This window comes from Siniperca chuatsi, linkage group LG16 (assembly GCF_020085105.1).
Source record: "Siniperca chuatsi isolate FFG_IHB_CAS linkage group LG16, ASM2008510v1, whole genome shotgun sequence".
In the NCBI taxonomy this organism is placed as follows: domain Eukaryota; kingdom Metazoa; phylum Chordata; class Actinopteri; order Centrarchiformes; family Sinipercidae; genus Siniperca; species Siniperca chuatsi.
The window spans coordinates 11588937-11612570 of record NC_058057.1 but is presented as its reverse complement, the minus strand read 5'-3'; positions in this window follow the sequence as shown (position 1 = coordinate 11612570).

Below are 23634 nucleotides of genomic sequence, written 5' to 3'. Positions count from 1 at the left end.
GCACAGCTCAGCAGGCCTGGCTGTGTCTACTTAAGTAAATTCATGTAGTCTATTATCTGTAGTATGTTTTCTGTTTGGAAACCAACTCAGAATCAACATGCATCTTTCTCTGTGTGCTGGAAAAAAATGTGTTCAGAGTTTTTCGGTTGGCTGAATTGGAAATGTCTCGGTTGCATGGTATATGTCTTCACACTCAACCACCAGGATGCCCCCAGTGGGACACCAGCAGATGATGTTAGAAACTGCCTTTATGAATCTCTACAATTTCTTTGTTTTGTGTTAAAATTGTTCTTGCTTGTGCCTTGCAACCTATACAGTAAGCTATACCGGTAACTCCATGTCTACGATGCCCCAGAAATGAGCAATTTGATGTGGTTTTCCTCCATGCCATGCTCAAAAGTTAATAATTGGTTGGTGAACCATTTGAAATCAAACATTAGTGGATGGTTGGTGTCCACTCTCCTCATTAGGAGGACTGACAAAGTCGGAAGAGATGACCCCTGACTGCTTCACTTTAAAGAGGGGGCGCTAGTCAGAAAAAACACAAGGTCCTCATTACTGACTCTGTTGTTTAAAAGCAACTTTTTCTCTCTAAGGTTGTCCCTAAAAGCCAAGAAAGACCAGGAGAGTTTTGATTATCCAGTCAGCGGTGAAGAGTGCGAAGCAAAAAGAACAAAGTGTCAGCGGAGTCTGATCTGAAGGCAAATGGGTCTCAGGATGAGCTGTTTGAGATCAAGCAGTAGATTCTCAGCACAGATGTGTGTGTTATTTTAGATATATATAGAGAGAGAGAGATAAAGGGAGCGAGAGAGCAGATTAAGCTAGAAAGAAAGAGAGAGAGAGACTATTGTTGACAGAGACTGAGAAGACAGGAAAAAAGAGACATACATGGAAATGAAGTTTGTCCAATGTTTCACCATTTTTATGCCTCCTTTCTTCAGGCAGAATGACCTGTTGCTATGGAAACAACACCATATGTGTGAATAAAGATAAATTTCACCCTGTGATTACTGTTGAAGCCTAAATTGCCGTCTGATTCTTTTATGCTCCTTCCAGACAAGATCTCCTCATGTAAAAAAATATTTGAAGCCTAATTTAAATCCTACTACACAACAAATCTTTATTCTTTACTGCTTTAAATGCATATTAGCATCTGCAAGTTAGAGTTAAACCCCATAACAAGCGGTGGCTGTCGGTTGGCCAGTCATTAAACTCATGCTGTGCGGCCAAATATTGTTCAAACCCACATAACTTAATTTTATATTCTATCAGAGATCCAAAGGTTTCCAAGGACACAAAATATTACAAGTTAAGTTTGCATAAATGTGTATAAAATGATAGACAAGACGTGTTGAGTATTTTCATTTGATGGAATGGTGCCATAAAAAAACATGGAGTCTTGGGGTTTAATGTTTCACTGAGTGTAATGATCATATTGCTTCAATTAAGAGCTGCAACAAGCTAGCCTGATAGCCGGACTGAATTTCATTTCACTTCATTCATTCAGCCTTGCATTGTGTTCACGTTAGCCGATTTCTTGTTGGGGCTAGGTAGCTACAGTAGCTAGCTATGTAGGAAGATGACGTCCCCATTCTTATTCCCGCCTACAAAGATCTGATTGTGCTGCTGGGAAAAGTTGACGATGACGATGACAAAGCTACTTCTGTAAGTCAATTACAAAAACTCGCTATTTTATGGTTATTTTTCTGTCCCTATATTTCATGGATGCAGCTATTTCTATGGCAATGGCACAGAAAGGAGGACCCCATTCTTAACAGCTGTCTATGAGCACCAGACTTATTTGAATCGTGGAAAACAATTGGAGATGTGGACAGCGAGTCAGAGTTCTGGAATCAGGCCCACACAGAACATACTTGAGTTGATACTACCACACAGTGTGGAATTACAGAAAAACAGGGGAAAACTGGATGTTAAGGGGTTGCTGATTAAGTTCCTTGCTCAAGAGAATGTCAAAGGAATTGATGGGATGACAATAACATCTTGAGTCTGCACACACCAATGTTCTTTATTGGTTGGGGATTTCAGGCGGCACCTTTTTGGTCACAAGCTTCGCCCTGAGCCCGAAGTTGAGGCTGCCCCACTTGGCCTTCATTGCACTTACTCTGTTTGATCTAGCTGTGCTCTCCATCTAAGCTTTTCAGCTCAATAATGCCAGAGACTCACCTGGGACCTATAGCTACGTCTTCATACTTATCAGCAGTCTTGGTCCAGCTGTAAGGAGCTCTACTGTGAAGTCAGCTCTGACCTTTCTAAAGCAGTGTGTTAAGGAGGCAGGCTGAGTTGCAGGCAGCACGACAGGTCTCAGAGGGGAAAACACCAACTTGGCATGGAACAGTGTGTACCCACAGCAGCATATTGAATGAGTCCAGAACTCCAACCAGTCCTCTGTGTCTCTCTCTTTCCTTCCTTTCCACAACCTACCTCATTGACTAATCCTCTCTGACTTTTTCTTCGCACTCGGTCTCCCCAAATTTCCCCTTTTCTTTCACTCAAAAACAATATTGCATAGCTGTATTTGGAAGTGAATGTACTAAAGTCCTCTGTGTACAAAGTCAGTGGGAGGGAGTGGGTTATGTAAGTAGGAAGAAGAACTTTATCATGTTGATTTCCTGGTGACACTGCAGAAACGCTGTAGGGTCCACAGGATTCAATTTAGCTAGTGTTTGGACAGCTTGTGCACACTTTTTTCTTAGACATAGGAATGTGTTTTACAACACTTCATTATCATTATTTTCATGTCTTTTCCACTTTATTAGATGCATTGGAGAGGGCTTGGCATAACAAAGGGGAAATTAAACACATGTCAGGAGTAAATTATATGCAGTTTAATTTGCTTATTAGGACCACAAACACCTATTTTGTCTCACCAAAATACTGGGTGAATTTACATCCACATTACATTACATCATGTACATTAGTGCATCATCATGCCTGATTTCCACACAACTTCTGTACACAAATTCAGTATAATTACAGCAGAGGTCCAGATAACCAAAGTCAGTGTAATGACATAACTGCGTGCATTTTGGAGGTACAGCTTCCATCTTACTTGCTACACCCAATTGTATCAACAATTAAACGTACTGTATATTTTGTCAGTGGAGCGGAAGTGACGTTGAGGTGCTTCATCCATTGCACTTTGTCGCATTTTTATTGATACACCAACCTTTCCACCTCAGCCAAGCGTAAAAAAGTTTTTGTAATATTTTGACTTTTTTTTTCTCGGAATTTCTCAACTTGAAAATGTGCTTAAAAACAGGTGGTTGGAAACGCACTTAAAGTGAGTGTATTAATTTTTTCATTCATTTTACTCCTTGGACAATACAAGTTATAACAGCAATTCAAAACACTTGGATAAATAGTTTATTCTATTTATAAAGGCTGTTGTTTGAGTCGCTCAATGCAAACCCACAGCACCAATAATTGCTGTACTGTGCTGTGCTGTTCCCATCAGTGACAGGCAAAAAAAAAAACCCTTAAAGCTGATGAATGCTTCAAAATCAAACAACAGCACAGCTATTTCCATAGAGAATATATTGCTGTGCAGGGGGACCATAGATTAAGACCAGGGATGCCCATGTTCCCTGAGTACAATGTGTTGGTACACCTGTATACTATTTCCATATAGATTGCCTGTCCATCATTTCCATTTTGATACTGCAGGAGAGACGGGACTGATATAACAGACTGTGAAAAGAGCAGGGAGTGGGGAGACTTAGAGGCGACGATATGTGTTGGTATGTGATAGAGAGAGAGAGAGAGAGAGAGAAGAAGAAGAAGAAGAGAGTGAGCATGCATAGGCTATAATATCTACTTAGAGTGGAAGCTACAGTTGCATATTTTTTGCTGTAGGCTACCTCAGATATTCTGTCTCAGTATGAATTCCAACTAGCTGGCAAAGAAAGAGGAACAAGTCTAAATGTGTTCAGGTGTCAAAGTTCTCAATGACCCCGTACATCTCAGCAGAAAAACCTCACAGAGCACTAGCATGTTGGCTGGTGTCACTGAGGTCACTGATGTTGATTTTAATCTGCAGGTGAATGTGATAATGTACAGTGTCTGAGAAAAAAAATCTATTTAATCTATCTAAGTCAAACTGAAATTTGAAGTCTTACTTTTTGTGGAAGGAAATATAAACTAATGATATGTTGCTATTGTGCATAATCGATTTTTCCATTTTTCAAAAGAGCATGAAACCATTTTTGGACATATTCATGGAAACAGCATCTACAGTAAGCTTCAGGCCTCTAACTGAGCATTTCACATGGCAGCAGTTGACTGAAATTTGAGAGCTAGCATTGCTGGAAGATGCGCTGTCAACATCAGTGGTGCCTTGCTGACTAGAGAACATCATAGTTCTGTAGCCTACGTATGAAGCACTGGCTATGTACCGTGATTCGTCTCTCCCTTTACAACATTCAACATTTGTCAGGACCCGTCGTGCTGTTATGTTTGCATTTCACATGGATAGTGGAAGCTAGCAAGCTAGGCTAACTAGCTGTCACTCGGAAAGTTGAAGCTTGTTAACCTAGCTAGCTAAAGTTAAAACTGATTCCCACTAGACGTTATATTTCCCATGTTATTTCAACACCTGCTGATTCATTGTCCGCTCATGCACACTCACACTCACTGTGTTCATTATTGAAATGAGTTTGTCTAGTTAGCATTTGCTGTCTCTCTTTCATGGGTGCAGACATGGTTACGACACTGTTAAAACTCACAGCTACGGGAAGTCCTGTAACCTCAGCCTTCAGCACATTACCCCGTGACTCGAATCGCGACATGGAACAATGTAAGCTACAGACTAACATACCTGCTAATAGGGAGTGATCAAACACAGAAGGGATGAACAACAGCTACCAACGTCAACCACTTAGCTTGTTAACTGCCTGTGCAGCTGTTGGATTTTATTTTATTTTTTTATTTTGTGCCCGCCCAGACAGACCAAAAATTCACACCACCTGAAAAACACTAATGTACATAAAACTTACATTTTTTTCTTTTTTGTAATTATAATTTTGACCAAATAAGTACACAAGTCAAAACAAACACCAAGGATATGTATATGAATTACTCGGCAGAAATACATTTTAATTTTAGTTTAAGATAAAATAGCAATATTATCCTGTCACAAGTGAAATCCCACCATATTTTGTACTTTGCTTTCTACTGTGCAGTGTCTTGGAAGCTCACATTACTCTCACTAAAATAAAGAGCTATTCCCATTACGTTTGAAGCCCATAATGTGGCTTTTATGTCTGCTTTACATGTTATTTTTCACAGATACTGCCTAAACTCTGCTCAGCTTGATAGTGAAGGTAAAAACCTGGATCCCACTGGGCACGGCTGTGTCGTCCGATGGAATCCCGGCGTAAAACATGTTGGTTCACGTGTGTCATTCATGAGAGGGCACCTTGTCCCCTGAACCAAGAGCCTCATTAAGAATCCAGCATTGACCCTCCATCACCCCAATTATTGCATACATTAATCCCATCACTCTTCCCTGCTGAAAATCCAACCCCCGTACACACACACACACACACACACACACACACACACACACACACACACACACACAACAAAGCTTCCCTGCATTGATGGCTTGATGGTTGTCTTTTGTGCTAAAATCAATCAGGGCACAGGGTTTATTTGCAGCTTCCACTAAAGACATACTCAGTTAATTAGAGGTTGCTAATGAATGGTATTGTGACTGTCATACGTGCCCATGAAGAAATACACATGACCATCAATGCACACAACAAACCCTCTCAATATAATAGTTCTTACTGGACCGACGTACTGAATATCACCAGAAACAGAGCACCTCTTCCTTCGTTCAGTTTATTTGTGCCGTGCTTCTCTTCCTGCTGAGTTGCACTGCTTTTAATCTCCATTTCATGCCACTCAAACTCCTGTTGATAGGAGAGTTGTGTGCTGCTTCACACCCACTAAAGAGGTGAGAGTGTGTATGAACATGATGTGCCCAAGGTTAAAAAAGTCATCTAAGCGTCTTTCCCCCACACTTTTAGCTCATAAAAGCCCATCTGTCTCCCCTCTCTCTGATTCACATCTCTCTCGACAGTCACCAGGAAGACAGATTTTCAGTCCAAAAAATGAGAAGGAGAGAGACTTTCTCTTCAGAGGGTTTCAGAGTGCACAGTGGATGTACTGGCTGCCAAATACTTCAGAGTAAATGGATCAAATTCTTATCTTGGAGGTTGGATAATTGTTAACACTCCCCACTCTCTCCTTTGGGTCACTCCTCAGCAAGCCTGTTGGAGATAATTGGCCTTTCTCTGTCTAAGAGGAGAATGAGGAGTTGTATGTGCACATACAAATAAACACAGAGTCATTCATCCAGTAACAGTTTTACATTAGATCTACATTACTGGAAACATTATTTTAATTTGTAAAAACATAATTTGAAAGCATTCTCATTATACCTGTGTATTTGTATTTGAAGTTAGCTTTAATAATGGATTATAAAAGGTTTCACTGCCTTTTCTTTAACACAAAGAGGAAATAATGTATTCATGTAACTACTATTTGAAAGCAGATAATAGAAGCTGCAGAATTTTGTTATAATGGTTGTCCTCACACAATGCAGTATAATTTTATACTATTATTTTATTATATTTTATACTCATACTACATTTGAGAACATAAATTCTACTTATTATTCCTCCCGTGTTTGAGCAAAGAGATACAATGGCCTGGTTATGCTGTGGTATAGAACTCTACTATGTCCATGGGGACACACACGATGGTGTGTTGGTTTGCAGATAGAAAAGTCACGTAAAGGTCACCGCTTCACTGAACCTGCTGGACAGAATACATCTAGGAAACGTTGCTAACAAACTGAAGAGAGACATCAGGCAGTGTTAGGACGAACTGCAGGAAGACCATGAATGGATGTAGACAGCTGACTCTCACTCTTGCACAGTGCTGCTTTTACTTGCTTTTAGAGCAACTATTAGAACTCCACACCATTAACATTAATTGCTTAATTTGTCTTCATTCTTGTTGGAGACTAAGTAGCTGAAAAGGTCACCTGTCGGAGCATGAATGAACAATTTCATTTATGGAAAAGATCATCCACAGTTAAAAGGAAATGCTGTTCCTCTTGAGTCTTTTCTAACAGTTAAAAATTAAAAAAGGCATCATTTACATTGTGTAACTTTGTAACTTTTGATGGTAAATGCATATTTTATTAATGCTTTATAGATCAATTAACAGCCATTAATAAGAACAGCTTTTGGGTTGCCAGGCTGTGAAAAAGCAGTTGTTGTCAGAGTGGTGGACAGACATGCAGCATGTTTGACTTTCATGCAGGAGCATTGTAGAAAGTGAGAATTTGACATAAAGAAAGTTTTCATAGAACGTAATCTGAGGTTTTGCAGAATCGTCCAATACTTTTTTTAGCATGTTAGCAGGCTGATGTTAGCATTTAGCTGAAAGCACGGCTGTGCCTAAGTACAGCCTTAAAGAGCTGCTAGCATGGCTGTAGACTCTTGGCTGTGTACGAAATCTTTCCCTCGTTCACTCATTCACTACTCCCTTTATAACAGACAATCAATAGTTTACTCAAGTAAGCAGTGAGCAGTAAATTGAGATTGCAGACAGTTTTAGAGTCATTCAACGGTAATTTTAGCATCTATAAAATGCAATCCATTGCTTTGTGGGATTGTTAGCAGAAAGTTTGGACACTACTTTTTTTGGGGCATTATATAGTGGAATTACAAACTCAGAGTTTGGACACTCAAATAAAATGGCGGAGAGTAATTATAGTGTTACTATATATTAAAAAGGGAGTGATTTTGGACACAGCTTCTTGTCTTGTTTTGTTGCACCAAATCTCCATTGAATAGACACCGTCTGTTGCTGTATTTACTCATTTTGCCTAATGCGGTGTTTATTCAGTGCTGAAGCATAAAAATATGAACAGATTTCCACAAACCATTCCCCTCTGTCACTTTCTCTCTCACTAATTACAGACACAAGTAACAGGAAATAAACCTTGCATATTTTGTGAGGTCTTGTACACAAACTCATTGTCTTACCTGTTTTCGTCTTGGCACATCACACATCCCCTCATGTATGTAACTAAATACTCACTCGACTGTAGCAATAAAAGGAGGCCTACTTCTGGAACATGATAGGCGGCGACGCAAAACTCGGAGAAAAACAAAACATTAGGCATTTTTTCCGATCCAAATTTGTCATGGTAAGAGGGAGCAGAGGAAGAAGGGGAGTGCCGCCAGTGGACTGTAAAGTGAACGGGTGAAAGGAAGTGTGAGGGATCTGTTCGGCTGTGACATGATGACTAGTTGTGTCAGAAATCGCAGCTGTTGGTCCTAATTACCAAATTGTTACGGCAAAGCAAGCGAGGAACTTTGGGGATTGTGTGTGTGGGAGGAAAGAGTATCTGGTGAATAGATGGAGCATAGAGATCCATTATTCACATTAAGCTCCCTTTCTAAAAACATGTCTGGCTCTCTTGAAGGAAAAATGCAATTATTCAATATCGCAGATTCATCCAAAATTCAACAAAGCTGCTGACCCGTGCAGTGCAGCTCTGTTTTTAGGGGCTTCGCGAGAGAAAAATAAAACAGCTTTTTTAGTGGTTCCACTTGTAGTTTCATCCTTAGAACACTGTGCCACGAAACATTTCTTCCTGTCTGAATGCGATGTGCGTCAGTTTCATATCTGGGAGTTTACACGTTGAAGGCGATATGATTCCACACATGATTACCTTTGGCTGTTTGAGTGAGAGCCCAAAAGCGAGAGAGGCCTATCACCTCAGATCAAGAAGAAGCAGTGAGGGGTGGTCTTAAGGGAAGCCTTAGTGTTGGAGGCTGATAAGGTGACACGTTGTGGTACCCTCAGGAGCTTCCTCTCTGCCGCCTCTTCTCCTCATACACACACTCGCACAAACGCACCCACACACTCAATGTTCGTGCTTATCTCAGAGGAACGAGAGCCCCCCTCTCCAACAACACAATCGTTCTGCCTTTCCCCTCTCTTTATCACCTCACAGTCATTTATTTGGGAGATGGAATCAGAGCAGCTCCCACCGCCAACATGCTGTAGCTCTGGAGACAGGCCGGAACTTTGCAGGCTCAGAGGTAAAAAGAGTAAAATACTCCCCCCCCCCTCCCACTTTTGCTCTTTCCACAGTTAAATTTAGGACTGAGGAGAGGTGAGACAACATGCACGGCAAAAAGGGCTTATACAGGGATGAGGTGAAAGGAGTGAGGCAGAGGAAAAAATCTGAATAAGAGGAGGAAAGGAGCTGCAGCATTAAACTTCAGGAAAGGGGGTTGACACAGTAAAAGTAAGGAGAGAAAATGCAGTGTAATAATAGAGTCACACCAGAGGACAATGGCACATGGGAGAAGACACCATGCTCAATCTGTCTGTGGGTGCACATGGGGGCAAAGAGGTGGAATTGGTTTGAAAAAATGTAATTTATGAGAGGCTGATTCTGAGGAGAATTGGGCTTTCTCCAGGAAATACAACCCAGACTGATATCAGAGTTGGCTGTCATTTTTTCCCTCTTTGGCCCATAATTTTGGGCAGACTAACCTCCCTTAGGCAGCCTTTGAGGCCAGATGCAATCACACACTTCTGTCATTGGCTGACAGAAGGTTACTAGAGAATAAGAAGGGCCTGAAGAAGCTATGAGAAGCTAACAGATGCATGCTAAATCAGAGGAATTCAATTTCAATGGTTATATTGTTGTTGTACAGGTATTACTATGTTGTACTATAGATTTAATTTAACAATGTAAGGCCCCCAACTACCTGCAGACACTAAATACTGGACTCTCAAGACTCATTAAACAGTTCGGTTCGCTATTTATTGATATTGTGTAGTTAAAGGAATAGTTTGGCATTTTGGAAATAATATAAATAATACAATATGAGAGGATTGATTGATCTGTATGATAAGCCAGGCCAAGAAATACTACAGCACATAACCCTCCATAAGACCACAACTTGTCATTTTTACAACAAACAAGATATAACATGTTAATTAGTGAATTTTAGAAGTGCTGGTAGGTGGATTCCCAGCTCTTTGAGCTAAGCTAAGCTAACCGGCTGCTGGGTGTAGCTTTATATTTACTGTACAAACCTAACTCATCTAACTGGCTGCAAAAAAGTGAAAAGGCATATTTTCCAAAATGTTGAACTATTCCTTTCCCGTTGTGCCCTTGAGATCTTGCAGACGACCTTAATGACTTTACTGAACGTGAACACATCTGGTCGTATGCAACAGTATGTGCAACTGATTTGGGCATGTGTTGCACCATCTCAATTTTTGGCACAAGCCGATGAAAGTCAGAGCAGATCCTCCTACTAGCTCAGAGGAGGGTTTTACTCAGATGGTGCAGTAGTCTCTGTGGCACCAAAGCATAGCTATGACTAAATAACTTGATGGGTTTTCTGAAATTAAAGAAGATCAAATGCACAGTGGGGGGCCCATTAATTATATAAACCATGGGACCAAATGTCTCTCTCTTCCACCTAATAATGCAAATGTGAGCTTTTAAAACAGCTTTCAGAAGTGTTTTATTTTTAGGCAAATATCCATTAGTTTTAAATGTTAAAAACAAAAGGTATTATCTAAGATTCTTGCTATTCTTACCTTCATCTTCCAATCTTTGTTGTGTTGCTTATCTTACTGTATTTTCTTGCCAAATCATTATTTTCTTCTGGTTTTGTAGTTTTGTAAAAATAATGGAACCTTGTGCTTTATGTGTCAGTGATTGGTTGTTAAGAAGAAACAGCTGATAAATTCTTAGAGTTGGTGGGAAGATGAGGGAGAAATAAAAGGGTCTTCTCATACATATTGGTTTACCACCTCAAAAGTGGAAAATTCCACTTCTTAATGAGGCTCAGTATCTTTGGGAACTTTTTTGGCTCCACCGCTGCCTTTGGTGCTTTTCTTTTAAAACACCATATTTCCTCTAAAGTATCTTTTCAGTGCCATGGTTTGCCTTAGTGAAACACTAAGAGAGCCTTTCTTGCTTATTCTGCTCAGCTCTTATCAAAACCGCTATGAACCTTATTTTAAGGGCACAGAATTTGGGCCTTAATTATCTTTTGGATTTATTTTTTCATGAATAGCAGTGGTGGGATCATAAGTCAGATATTATGCTGTCTGTCTGAAAGGAATGGGCACTAATAGGTCACTGAGACCGATGTTACACCAAGGTTAGTCTTTTTATTTTTTATAATTCATGAAAGTAGTGAAAAAAACCCACAAAAAGTGATTTTGTATCCCCAATTGATAATTACATGCTTGTGATAATGTGGAATAGCTGATTACAATTAAAAACTGATGAGCTGTTGATTAGGATTTGTTTGATTAATGCGAAATGATGTAATTAAAGTTGTAATAATTGCTGTGGTGATAAACAGTAGCTAGAGTGTAATAGAGCAAGCAACGAGTGATGCAACAAACTACAACAACAGAACAAATCGCATTGAGAAAACAACAAGAAGTGAATACACAGCATCTTTGTTGAGCAATATGTTCATAAGCAGTTTGCTGTTTGCAGATCAGATCTACAGATCTACACTGTTCAGTACAAAATATGCACCGTGTGCAAATGTGTTGTGTTGCCTCGCCACATTATTAGATTTAGTGGGAAGATATGCAAGTTTACATAAATAGCTCTTCATGGTGGCAAGTATCGAGATATAATGTTTGATTTTTGCAGTTAAAACAGACAGAAAGTTTAGACCTTCAAAACTGCTTTTCTTAAAGGGGAAGTCTTCACTAAACAAACAAATAAGAAGCCACAGTCTCACATATGTTACCTGTTTTGCTGGAACAGCCACATAGCAAATATTCAAAGCATTGTCATAAAATGACAGGAGTGACCTGCCTTGACAAAGGGTCTAGTTACAACCTATAAAACACAAGGCTGTGAGGTAAGTTATGTGCACAGACCAGGATACCATATTTTCTGTAATGCATGCATATGACATTTTGTATTCCCTGGTTTATTAGTCTTTATGACTTCCCATCAAGAACCGCTTCTAGTGTCTGAGAAAAATAATTAGATAATTCAATCTCCCCTTTATGAATTAAAAATCCATTGAGGCATAATGAGCTGCATGTTTTCAGAATGTGCTTACGATACACAAAGGCCATGTTAAAATGATGTGCATTATGCGTAATGTACACTTTATACTATATGTGAAAGTCTTTAAAAGTCAAACAATCATGTAGAATGTGTGAAACATTTGCATATTTGTACATTCATGACTTACTTTTGCAACCTTGAAAGAAGTTACAGCTTGTTTTTATGGTAATCGCACCCTCTTGCACACATATCAAGGGGAAAGTCACATACGCATAAACACTTACAAACAAACACACACTCCATAAGTTCTGACTGACAGCAGAAAGGTTATGAATCTAGGCACTGAAGGAAGCATGCCTATTTTTTTTTTACTCCTGCAGGGTAGAAAGAAGGAATGATGAAAGGAGAGTCGTGTACCTGTGGGAGGTCAATATCGACATAACCGCAGCTCAGAAAATGACTGGCCTGAGGAGCAGAGTAGTTGTTCAGGGAGAAGCCAGACTGAGTACATGGCAGCACTGTAACAGTAATACTGTTCCAAGCCTGAAGGCTCTTGGTCACTGCCATCACTCCTCCAATGATCCCTGCTGAAGGTGCTTTGCTGTTTCATGGGGCAGCAGAAATGCAACTATGATAGCTGTTTACAGATCTGAGTTGGCGACAGATAGGTACAGAAAAGTTAGAGCTAGAAGATGAACAAAAACAAACAAACTAACAAACAAACAAACTCTTGCATTCTTGTTGCAGGTATTGTTCTGTCACCATGCTGCTGGCCAGACCTGGCATCAACCAGCTGAGCAATCACAGTGCAGGAGGGTTCGTCTGAAGGTAGCAAATCTGAACCTGCCCATTAGCTCTGACACCAGGAACACAAGACGAGTCAAAGTGCCTTAAGACAGTGTTCTGACCAAAATGCTTGCAAAGAAGAAACACAGCCAACCATGCTGCTGTATGCAAACTAGCTGCAGTTTGTATGTTTACACCAATGAGGGCAATTGCATATTGAATTAATCAAACAAGACCACAAAAAAGAAGTGAAAATACGCTTTGAAAACAGCACAAAGGTTCCAGTAAAAGGCAACTCACTCTGGTGCGTTTGCCTGTTTGGTTCGGTTACTTGGGGCTGGTGTGAAAGCTGTCAATCACACTCTTGTGTGGACTAAACAACTTGGTCCACTTCCAAGTGGTCCGTTTGTGGTGTGAAAGCAAACGGACCAACCGCAGGATTTTGTGATTGTAGATAGCCTATGTGATTTTAGCATGATTTCAAAAGTTCAACTACTATTAAATCCATCTTCTGTCTGTCAATAAGTGTCAGCACGTGACTGCAGGGATTTTCCATGTTCAATCAGAAACTAACAAGACTAAGTCTACAGCCATGCTAGCGGCTCTGTGAGGCTGTACTTAGGTACAATGATTTAAGCTAAATGCTGAACATTTTCACAATGACAATGCTAATATGATGATGCTAAGCAGGTATAATGTTTACCATGTTCATGATCTTAGTTTAGCATGTTAGCATGCTAACACATATAATTAGCACTAAACAAAGTAGAGCTGATGGGAATGGGAATTAGATTTGCAGGTATTTGGTCATAAACCAAAGTATTTGACAGATTGTAATTTTGACCAGCGCTAGATGAAAAGGCAGGGGAACCCCCTAGTGATTGCAATTCATACTGAGGGGAACATGAGTGTCTGAACCAAATTTCATGGCCATTCAATAGTTGTCACAACATTTAATTTAAAACCATAAATATCAAGCTCCCAGTGGCGCTAGAGGAAAAGTCAGGGGATAACCAAAGTCATTAGGATACATCGTCTGGAAGCCATGGATGTGTGTGTGTACTGATGCACCGCCTGACCAACAGATCGACAGGCCGACAGTGAAACCCAATGGCCAATCAGTAACTATCTCTGAGGATGCAGGATGACAGAGTTACCTGTCAGTCCATATGACTTCAAGCTTAAAGCTCTTGCTTTGGTTATAAAATGTTAGTGCGAACATGAACCAAACCAGTTAAAGGCAGCAATGTATCCTTTTTTCCCCTTGGTCCAGACAAATGTACCAAAATAAAGGCGTGAAAACAACCTTAGAATATGAATAATGGTGCAGATGCTCTATCTCAGCAAGCTATATTCTTTAAAAATAGTTTACCATAAGATGACATCAAAGAGATAAAAACAAATAAATGAATCAAAAAATGGGGGGGGGGAGAAAAATGTCCACAAAAACTGTTCAGAAGTATTTCATTATTGCAACACATGAACTAAGTGAAGCATTCTTATAAACCTATTTTAGCCACTCATCCACCCAGCTCATTTTTCTTGTCTGCTGCCCACAGTCATAGTGTAATTTGAAATTATTTGCCAAAGTGAAATATCTCTTTAATCCAGTCCATCCAGTGGGGAGGAACTTGTGAAACAACATGACATTCTATAAAAACCTCAGGGTATCATATTTATTATTTTACTGCTGCAGAAAAAAATATGCTAGACACCTCAGTATATTTCAGTTACTCGGTAGGGCGTGTTTTTGGTCAGATGTATCCATTAAAAAGCACTGCATGTTCTCCACTTCTCTATACCACACACACTGACACACTCACTGAGATGATGCAGGGGTAACAGGTCAGCCTTAAAGTGGACGCTGCTGGTTGTTCACTAGTACCACAACACTGTCTGAGTGTGTATCGTGTCCACAGAGGGAAACCAATCAATTCACAGGATGCTGCTGTTGCTGCGCCAGGCATCAGCAGACACAAATTCAAAAACACACACACACTTAATAAAAATACAAAGAAATACATGCAAAACAATGCTTTAGAAAATATGTCAAAATGAGCACAAGAGGAGGAGAACATGCATGTTACACTGTAATTAAAATGTAACCCAATATGACTCCCCTGGCTTGTACTGAGTCTTTCTATTGTCTTTAATGACCATCTAATGAAGTGATGGTGTATCCTGCTTATATATCTATACCTCCACGCCTATAATACTGATTTTTATGGTCCTTGCTGTTTGTTGAGCATTCATGATATTGATCAGACTGACAGAGGGAGAGAAAGCTACAGCCGAGTATGATCCCCGCTATTGATCAGCAACAGCAGCAACATAAAAAAAACATTCCTGTAAATGTCAAAAAGGAATCATTCAGAGTCTCTAAAGACTGTACTGTATGTGGGAGTGATGTAGAAGATGTCCAAACATTACTTTCCAAAAAACTTTTCTGCTTGCATGTGTGTAAGTGTGTATGTTATTGGATGCTTGGTGTGCACGTATGTGTAAGTTTGTTTTGTGTGTGTGCACACAGTATACATGGAATGCAAGATTTTTTTTAATGTTTGGCTCTCTGTGTGTGTGTGTGTGTGTTTGTGTGTGCGGCTTCCCTGAATTCATGAATTCAGAATGAAGGCTGGAGCCCACCCACCCAGCGCCTTCAAGTTAGTGTGCAACTCAACATGTTTACTTACACAAATATACAGGACAGTCTGCATCACTGGAATACTTAATGTGAAATATAGAGTTTACTTGAGTTCAGATTATAAACATAGAAATATAAACTACACTTTTAATTACTATTTTTTAACATTATACAAAGAGACACACTCAAACACACAGTTGATGTGGTTGGTAATGGCTTGACATCATGAATAAAACACGTTCCCATAAATGGGCAGAAACACAACCAAAGCCTCATACATTTGCTTCTCCCTTAAATCATTACAGCAAGTTCATGTACCCGAAGACATCTAAAAATGTGAATTCCTGTTGCATTATCAATGATGTTGCCACTATAAGAGGCACAGATCACCAATAGGCATGCCTATACAGCTACTGTTGCCATGGCAAAATATTGAGCTTTACGAACTGTAATGGGGGCTATGGAGGACAGAGGACGAGGTAGTGATGTTATTCTGAGAAGCCAGTATCAGATTCCAGAGTGATGTCACTATATCAAAGTGATGATGTCTGGCCTAGCAATACATAAGTGGTATGCCAAATCGTTCTTGATATTAGTGCCACTTTTGATACAGTAGACCATAAGATTCTTTTAAACCATCTCAGGGATTGGTGTGGTGTCTCAGGCCCTGCCCTCAAATGATTTAAATCTACAACCTTCTGAGCTCTTCATCCTTTACTGTTCACATCCTTCTTCTGAGGAATGCGACAAGGTTCCCTTCTGGGTCCAGTCCTTTTCTCTCTTAATATGCTCCCACTGGGTCACATAATGAACAAATATAATGTTTCTTATCACTGTTATGCAAATGACACCCAGTTATACATACCCATCATCCCTAATGACCCCAATAGCCTAACCCCACTGCATAATTGTCTAACTGAAATGAAAGTGTTATGTGTCAAAACTACCTGCAGCTCAACAACAACCCACTGGGCCCATAAGTGTACCACACTGTACCACTCAAACACCACACGGTCTCTATAGCTGCTTATGTTTAACCCCCTCCTTGAAACCAGGGCGTCGTCTTTGACTTGAGCCTTATCCTTCAAGAACAGGTCAAGAAAGTTGTTAGAGCATGTTTTCTGCAGCTAATTAAGAACCATCTTCAAAATACAATCTTTCCTGTCTTTCAGCGACATGGAGAAAGCCAAACATGCTTTTCTTTTCCACACTTGACAGCTGCAACACTCTGTACTCCAACTTGTTCAGAATTCAGGTGGCAGGCCTTTCACAGGCATGACAAAGATACCACATCACACCTGTCCTAGTGTCATTGCATTGGTTTCCTATATATTTGATATTTTAACCAATTTTAAAATTGTATTATTTACATTTGAAGCACATCTTGGACTGGCCCTGGAATATTTAATAGGTCTCTTACCACTATATGAGCCTGATCATGGTCTTAGATCCTCTAAATATATGCATATGTACATGTATACATGTAGGATATAATATACATCATACAATAAGCCTGTGTCTGTGAGCTCATAGCATCAAAAATAATTTTGTAAGAAAAAAAAGCTCAGTGGAGAAAGAGCCTTCACTTGAGCCCAGAATTATATAAATTGTTCTGATCTGAGCACAGTAGTGAAATACTGAATAATAATTAGAAAATGTACCTGCATAAAGTAACACTCAAAGACAGTTGATATGTGCAAAACTGGAAAATAAATTAAAACCTTTAATTTTCACATTCACAAATGTTGCCACACGGCATGATGGTGCTATTGAAGGTCAGAGGGAGGAGACGTCATTCAGAGCTGGCTTGTGTAGCTCGAGACAGAAAGAATTTTACCCAATTAATTATGCTTTTCATGTCGAAAGCGAGTGGTGCAACATTATCCTAAAGATTTCATCAAACAACATGTCAAGGTAAGTGTACATCTGAGTTGGTGGAGGGCAGGAATTCAATACAGTGTCTCAATGGCGACATCATTCAATATTTAACATATGGTATGTGGTTGTTGTCAGATTGAATATTAATATACTTTATTACTTTTAATATACATGAATTTTGAACCGCCACCTTAACGTGGTGGAGGGGTTTGAGTACCCGAATGACCCTGGGAGCTATGTTGTCTGGGGCTTTATGCCCCTGGTAGGGTCACCCATGGCAAACAGGTCCAGGGTGACGGGTCAGACTAAGAGCGGTTCAGAAGCCCCCTATGAATTGTCAACCAAGGCCAGTTACGTCGCCCGGATTGGCGCTACCGGGGCCCCACCCTGGAGCCAGGCCTGGGGTGGGTGCTCGACGGTGAGCGCCTGGTGGCCGGGCCTTTCCCCACGGGGCCCGGCCGGGCACAGCCCGAAGGAGCGACGTGGGGCCGTCCTCCCGTGGACCCACCACCCGCAGGAGGATCCGTAAGGGGCCGGTGCAGAGAGATCTGGGCGGCAGTCGAAGGCAGGGGCTTCGGCGACCAGATCTCCGGACACAGAAACTGGCTCTAGGGACATGGAATGTCACTTCGCTGGGGGGGAAGGAGCCTGAGCTTGTGCGGGAGGTTGAGCGTTACCGGCTAGATATAGTCGGCCTCGCCTCCACGCACAGCCTGGGCTCTGGAACCCGTCTCCTCGAGAGGGGCTGGACGCTCCATTTCTCTGGCGTTGCCTGCGGGGGAGAGGCGGCGGGCTGGTGTGGGCCTGCTCATAGCCCCACAGCTCAGCCGTCACGTGTTGGAGTTTACCCGGTGAACGAGAGGGTCGCGTCCCTCCGCCGCCGGGTGGGGGACAGGTCTCTCACTGTTGTGGCGGCCTATGGGCCGAACGGCAGTGCAGAGTACCAGGCCTTCTTGGGGTCCCTGGGAGGGGTACTAGACAGTGCACCGCCCGGGGACTCCGTTGTTCTACTGGGGGACTTCAACGCCCACGTGGGCAACGACAGTGACACCTGGAGAGGGGTAATCGGAAGGAACGGCCCCCCTGATCTGAACCCAAGTGGTGTTCAGTTGTTGGACTTCTGTGCTAGTTGCAGTTTGTCCATAACTAACACCATGTTCAAGCACAAGGGTGTCCATCAGTGCACGTGGCACCAGGACACCCTAGGCCGGAGGTCGATGATCGACTTTGTTGTCGTATCATCTGACCTCCGCCGCGTGTCTTGGACACTCGGGTGAAGAGAGGGGCGGAGCTGTCAACCGATCACCACCTGGTGGTGAGTTGGATCCGCTGGCAGGGGAGGAAGCCGGACAGACTTGGCAGGCCCAAGCGTATCGTGAGGGTCTGCTGGGAGCGTCTGGCGGAGCCCGCTGTCAGCAGGGTCTACAACTCACACCTCCGGGAGAGCTTCTCCCAGATCCCGGGAGGCTGGGGACATTGAGTCCGAGTGGACCATGTTTTCCACCTCCATTGTCGATCGGCGGCTCGTAGCTGTGGTCGCAAGGTTTCTGGTGCCTGTCGCGCGGCAATCCCGAACCCGGTGGTGGACGCCGGAAGTAAGGGATGCCGTCAGGCTGAAGAAGGAGTCCTATCGGGCCTTGTTGGCTCGTGGGACTCCCGAGGCAGCTGACAGGTACCGGCAGGCTAAGCGTGCTGCAGCCCGTGCGGTCACAGAGGCAAAAACTCAGGATTGGGAGAGGTTCGAGAGGCCATGGAGGAGGACTATCGGTCGGCCTCAAAGAAATTCTGGCAAACCGTCCGGACGGCTCAGGAGGGGGAAGCAGTGCTTCACCAACACCGCACGGTGCGGGTGGAGAGCTGTTGACCTCGACTGGGGATGTTGTCGGACGGTGGAAGGAATACTTTGAGGATCTCCTCAATCCCGCTGTCACGTCTTCCGAAGAGGAAGCGGAGGCTGGGGACCCGGAGGCGGACTCATCCATCACCCTGGCCGAAGTCACTGAGGTTGTTGGCAAGCTCCTTGGTGGCAAGGCTTCAGGGGTGGATGAGATCCGTCCTGAGTATCTTAAGTCTCTGGATGTTGTGGGACTGTCTTGGCTGACACGTCTCTGCAACATCGCGTGGCGGTCTGGGACAGTGCCTCTGGACTGGCAGACCGGGGTGGTGGTCCTCTGTATATAAGAAGGGGACCGGAGGGTGTGTTCCAATCACAGAGGATCACACTTCTCAGCCTCCCGGTAAGGTCTACTCCAGGGTACTGGAGAGGAGAATTCGTCCGATAGTCGAACCTCGGATTCAGGAGGAGCAGAGTGGTTTTCGTCCCGGTCGTGGAACACTGGACCAGCTCTACACTCTCCATCGGGTGCTCGAGGGTTCATGGGAGTTTGCCCAACCAGTCCACATGTGCTTTGTGGATCTGGAGAAGGCATTCGACCGTGTGCCCCGGGCGCTTTGTGGGGAGTGCTCTGGGAGTATGGGGTCCGGGGCCCTTTGCTAAGGGCTGTCCGGTCCCTGTATAACCGGAGCAGGAGCTGTGTTCGCATTGCCGGCAGTAAGTCAGACCTGTTCCCGGTGCATGTTGGACTCCGCCAGGGCTGCCCTTTGTCACCGGTTCTGTTCATAATTTATATGGACAGAATTTCTAGGCGCAGTCAGGGGCCGGAGGGTGTCCGGTTTGGGAACCACAGGATCTCATCTCTGCTGTTTGCAGATGATGTCGTTCTGATGGCTTCTTCAAACCAGGACCTGCAGCATGCACTGGGACGGTTTGCAGCCGAGTGTGAAGCAGCTGGGATGAGAATCAGCTCTTCCAAATCTGAGGCCATGGTTCTTGACCGGAAAAAGGTGGTTTGCTCTCTTCGGGTAGGTGGGGAGTCCTTGGCTCAAGTGGAGGAGTTCAAGTATCTCGGGGTCTTGTTCACGAGTGAGGGACGGATGGGCGTGAGATTGACAGGCGGATCGGTACAGCGCCTGCAGTGATGCGGGCGCTGTATCGGACCGTTGTGGTGAAGAAGGAGCTGAGTCGAAAGACAAAGCTCTCGATTTATCGGTCAATCCACGCTCCTGCCCTCACCTATGGTCATGAGCTCTGGGTAGTGACCGAAAGGACAAGATCGCGGATACAAGCGGCCGAAATGGGCTTCCTCCGCCGAGTGGCTGGGCGCTCCCTTAGAGATAGGGTGAGGAGCTCAGTCACACGGGGAGCTCGGAGTAGAGCCGCTGCTCCTCCACGCCGAGAGGAGCCAGCTGAGGTGGCTAGGGCATCTGATCCGGATGCCTCCTGGACGCCTCCTCGGGAGGTGTTCTGGGCATGTCCCACCGGGAGGCGGCCCCGGGGAAGACCCAGGACACGCTGGAGGGACTATGTCTCTCGGCTGGCCTGGGAACGCCTCGGGATCCCCCCGGAGGAGCTGGAGGAAGTGTCTGGAGCGAAGGAAGTCTGGGAGTCCCTGCTTAGACTGCTGCCCCCGCGACCCGGCCCCGGATAAGCGGAAGAAAATGGATGGATGGATGGATGGATGAATTTTGGATTAAAGAAAGTCTTCCGAAAGTGACTTGAGACGACTATACTCTTATTCAGTCTCAGTGACTTTGTGCGTGTCTTTCTCTCTTGTGTGTCTTTCACACACACACACACACACACACACACACACACACACACTGAACAGACTCAAAAACAAAGTTTAAAGGGACAGTTCACTCCAAAATCAAAACTACATATTTTCCCTCTTACCTGTAGTGCTATTTATCCATCTAGATTATTTTGGTATGAGTTGCTGAGTTTTGGAGATATTGGCTGTAGAGATGTCTGCATTTTTTGAATATAATGGGACTATATGGAATTCGGCTTGTGGTGCTCAAAGTGGCAAAAAAAAAAACATTTGAAAAACGCAAAAGCAACGTCTCTTTCCAGACTTTTCAGATCATGACCTGGATACTCAAGATAATCCACAGACCATGTCATGATCAGTTTCATGTAGGAACTATCGGTAGAAAGAAAAGATGGATAAATCACACTACAGGTAAGAGGAAAAACATGTATTTTTGATTTTGGGGTGAACTGTTCCTTTAAAGAAACATTTCAACTTCACAGCACATTCTTATTTGACAGTACGTTCAATAAAAAAGTAGTCTAAATTTCGTCCCTCATTATCTATAATTGAAAAACAAATAAAAGCAATATTACTTCTTCATAGACAACACAAAAAATTATATTTCCTTGGTCCAAATTGCTGTAAGGTTCAGCACATCGTGCATCTATTACAATTGCCTCGGGAGTTTGGGCATACACAGTGTAAACAGGCAATCACGGGCAGAGTGTTCTCAGGTAATTTACAGAAGCTATTTGTCTTGGTGCAAAGGCTACAGAGAGTTTGGTGTCTGAGTGAGAGGGCAGGGGAATGGCAACAAGCCAGGAAAAGCTGGTTTCCGACTTAAGGTGGGAGTTTGGATTTACTTAAAGCAGCACTGCAGACACAGAATGTGTTAAACTGATTCACTTATCACCCGTATGTAAATGCCGTTTACCCACCACTCAAAGTGTGATTTAGCATTTGCACACATCCCTCGGGGGTGTTTATGCAGAATTTACTCAGGTCAGTATGCTGTCTCACACTTTTCTCTCCTGTAAATCCTGGGGTCGCTTGTTTGGTCGCTAATGAATCGTCCTTGTGTGAGCACAGAGCATCCATCATCCTAACACCTACTCATGCTAGGCAGAACAAAAAGAAATGAATCCTCTGCATGGAAAAATGACTGAATGTTGCTGATTGAGGGGCAGGCAGAAAGAATAGACAGAATAGGTTTCCAACAGTTTTAGAAACCTGATACATCAACAACAATTACAAAGTTAGTACAAATGAATAGCTAACAATCAGTTTCTGATAATCTGTCAATCAAGGACTTAAGTATATAGTAGATAATTATACGTTAATTGAAACAGACTGCTAGATAATAAACCTTCTTAGGATCTTAGGGATGTGGATCTAAAAATGTATTTAAGTATGACACACACGACTGAGGTCTAATGTTTAAAACAAGACTGTGAGTGTACAGCCATGCTACCAGCTCTGTAGGATGTATTTGAGCAAAATGCTACCTGCACCATGCGAACACAGTCAGTGAAAATGTTACAATGATGTTCAGCAGGACTTTTGTCCTTTTGTCCTTCTGTTTCCAAGGTCAAGAACCTAACTTTTTTAGCCAACATGGATGATATATCAGGGAAAAATGGAAATTTGAACAATTTCTCAAATGTTTTCCATGGTTGCCATTGTACATTTGCTAATTTGCACTAAACACAGAGTACAGTGGAGGCTGTTAGGAATGTCACTAGTTTTGCAGGTCTTTGGTCATAAACTAAAGTATTGGACAAACCACTGTCTATTAACTAATTATGACCTGATGATGGCACTAGATGAAAATTTAGATCACCAAAGCCATTTCAATTCATTCTGAGGGGGACTTGAATGTCTGTACAAATTTCCATTAAATCTGAATGTGAATCCAAAACAGCACAGAAATGGACCACGTCTTCTGTTCAGAGATAAAATCATCTGATCACAGCTACTGTTGCTCAAGAGCTGCAGGCTTCCATCCTCCTTCCATGCTGCGTCACCTTAGAGATCTCTATTCTGATCAGATGAGCAGGCTTTTCTGCTCAAAAGAAAAGAAAGATTAGAAATTGCATTCTCTTAGCTCTATATAACCTTGTTTTTTTGCTTAGACCTACAACACAGTCTGGGTGAATGCTTTTGTAAACAAAACAAATTTGTGTGGTACGTAAAGAAAGGTCAGCGCCACTGTATGGCTGTCAGTAGTCCCAGCCTAAAGCCTTATTCTCAAAGCGAATATAAATCAAAGATGTCACTGCAGTGGCTCAGTACTGATCTGTATGTGTACCTGTATATGTGTAAACTCTTTGAGGAATCCCCCTCTTTTAGTAACAAATTTTGTTTGTCCTGCTCCTTACATTCCAAATATATAAGAGTATATAAAAGTATTCTTGATGCATAATCCCAAAAGGTCTCCTTTTGATGCACATGATGATCAGGACGATGATAAACTGCCTGACTTTCGCTGGTTGAGCAAAGAGCTGAATCTCAAGTAGCAAAAGGTTCTGTGTTGTGAATGCAAATGTGAGAAATAAGCTTATATATAACAGAGATATTGTGTTGGCAGGAAGTATTTTAGCTGTAAATAAAGAACTCAAACA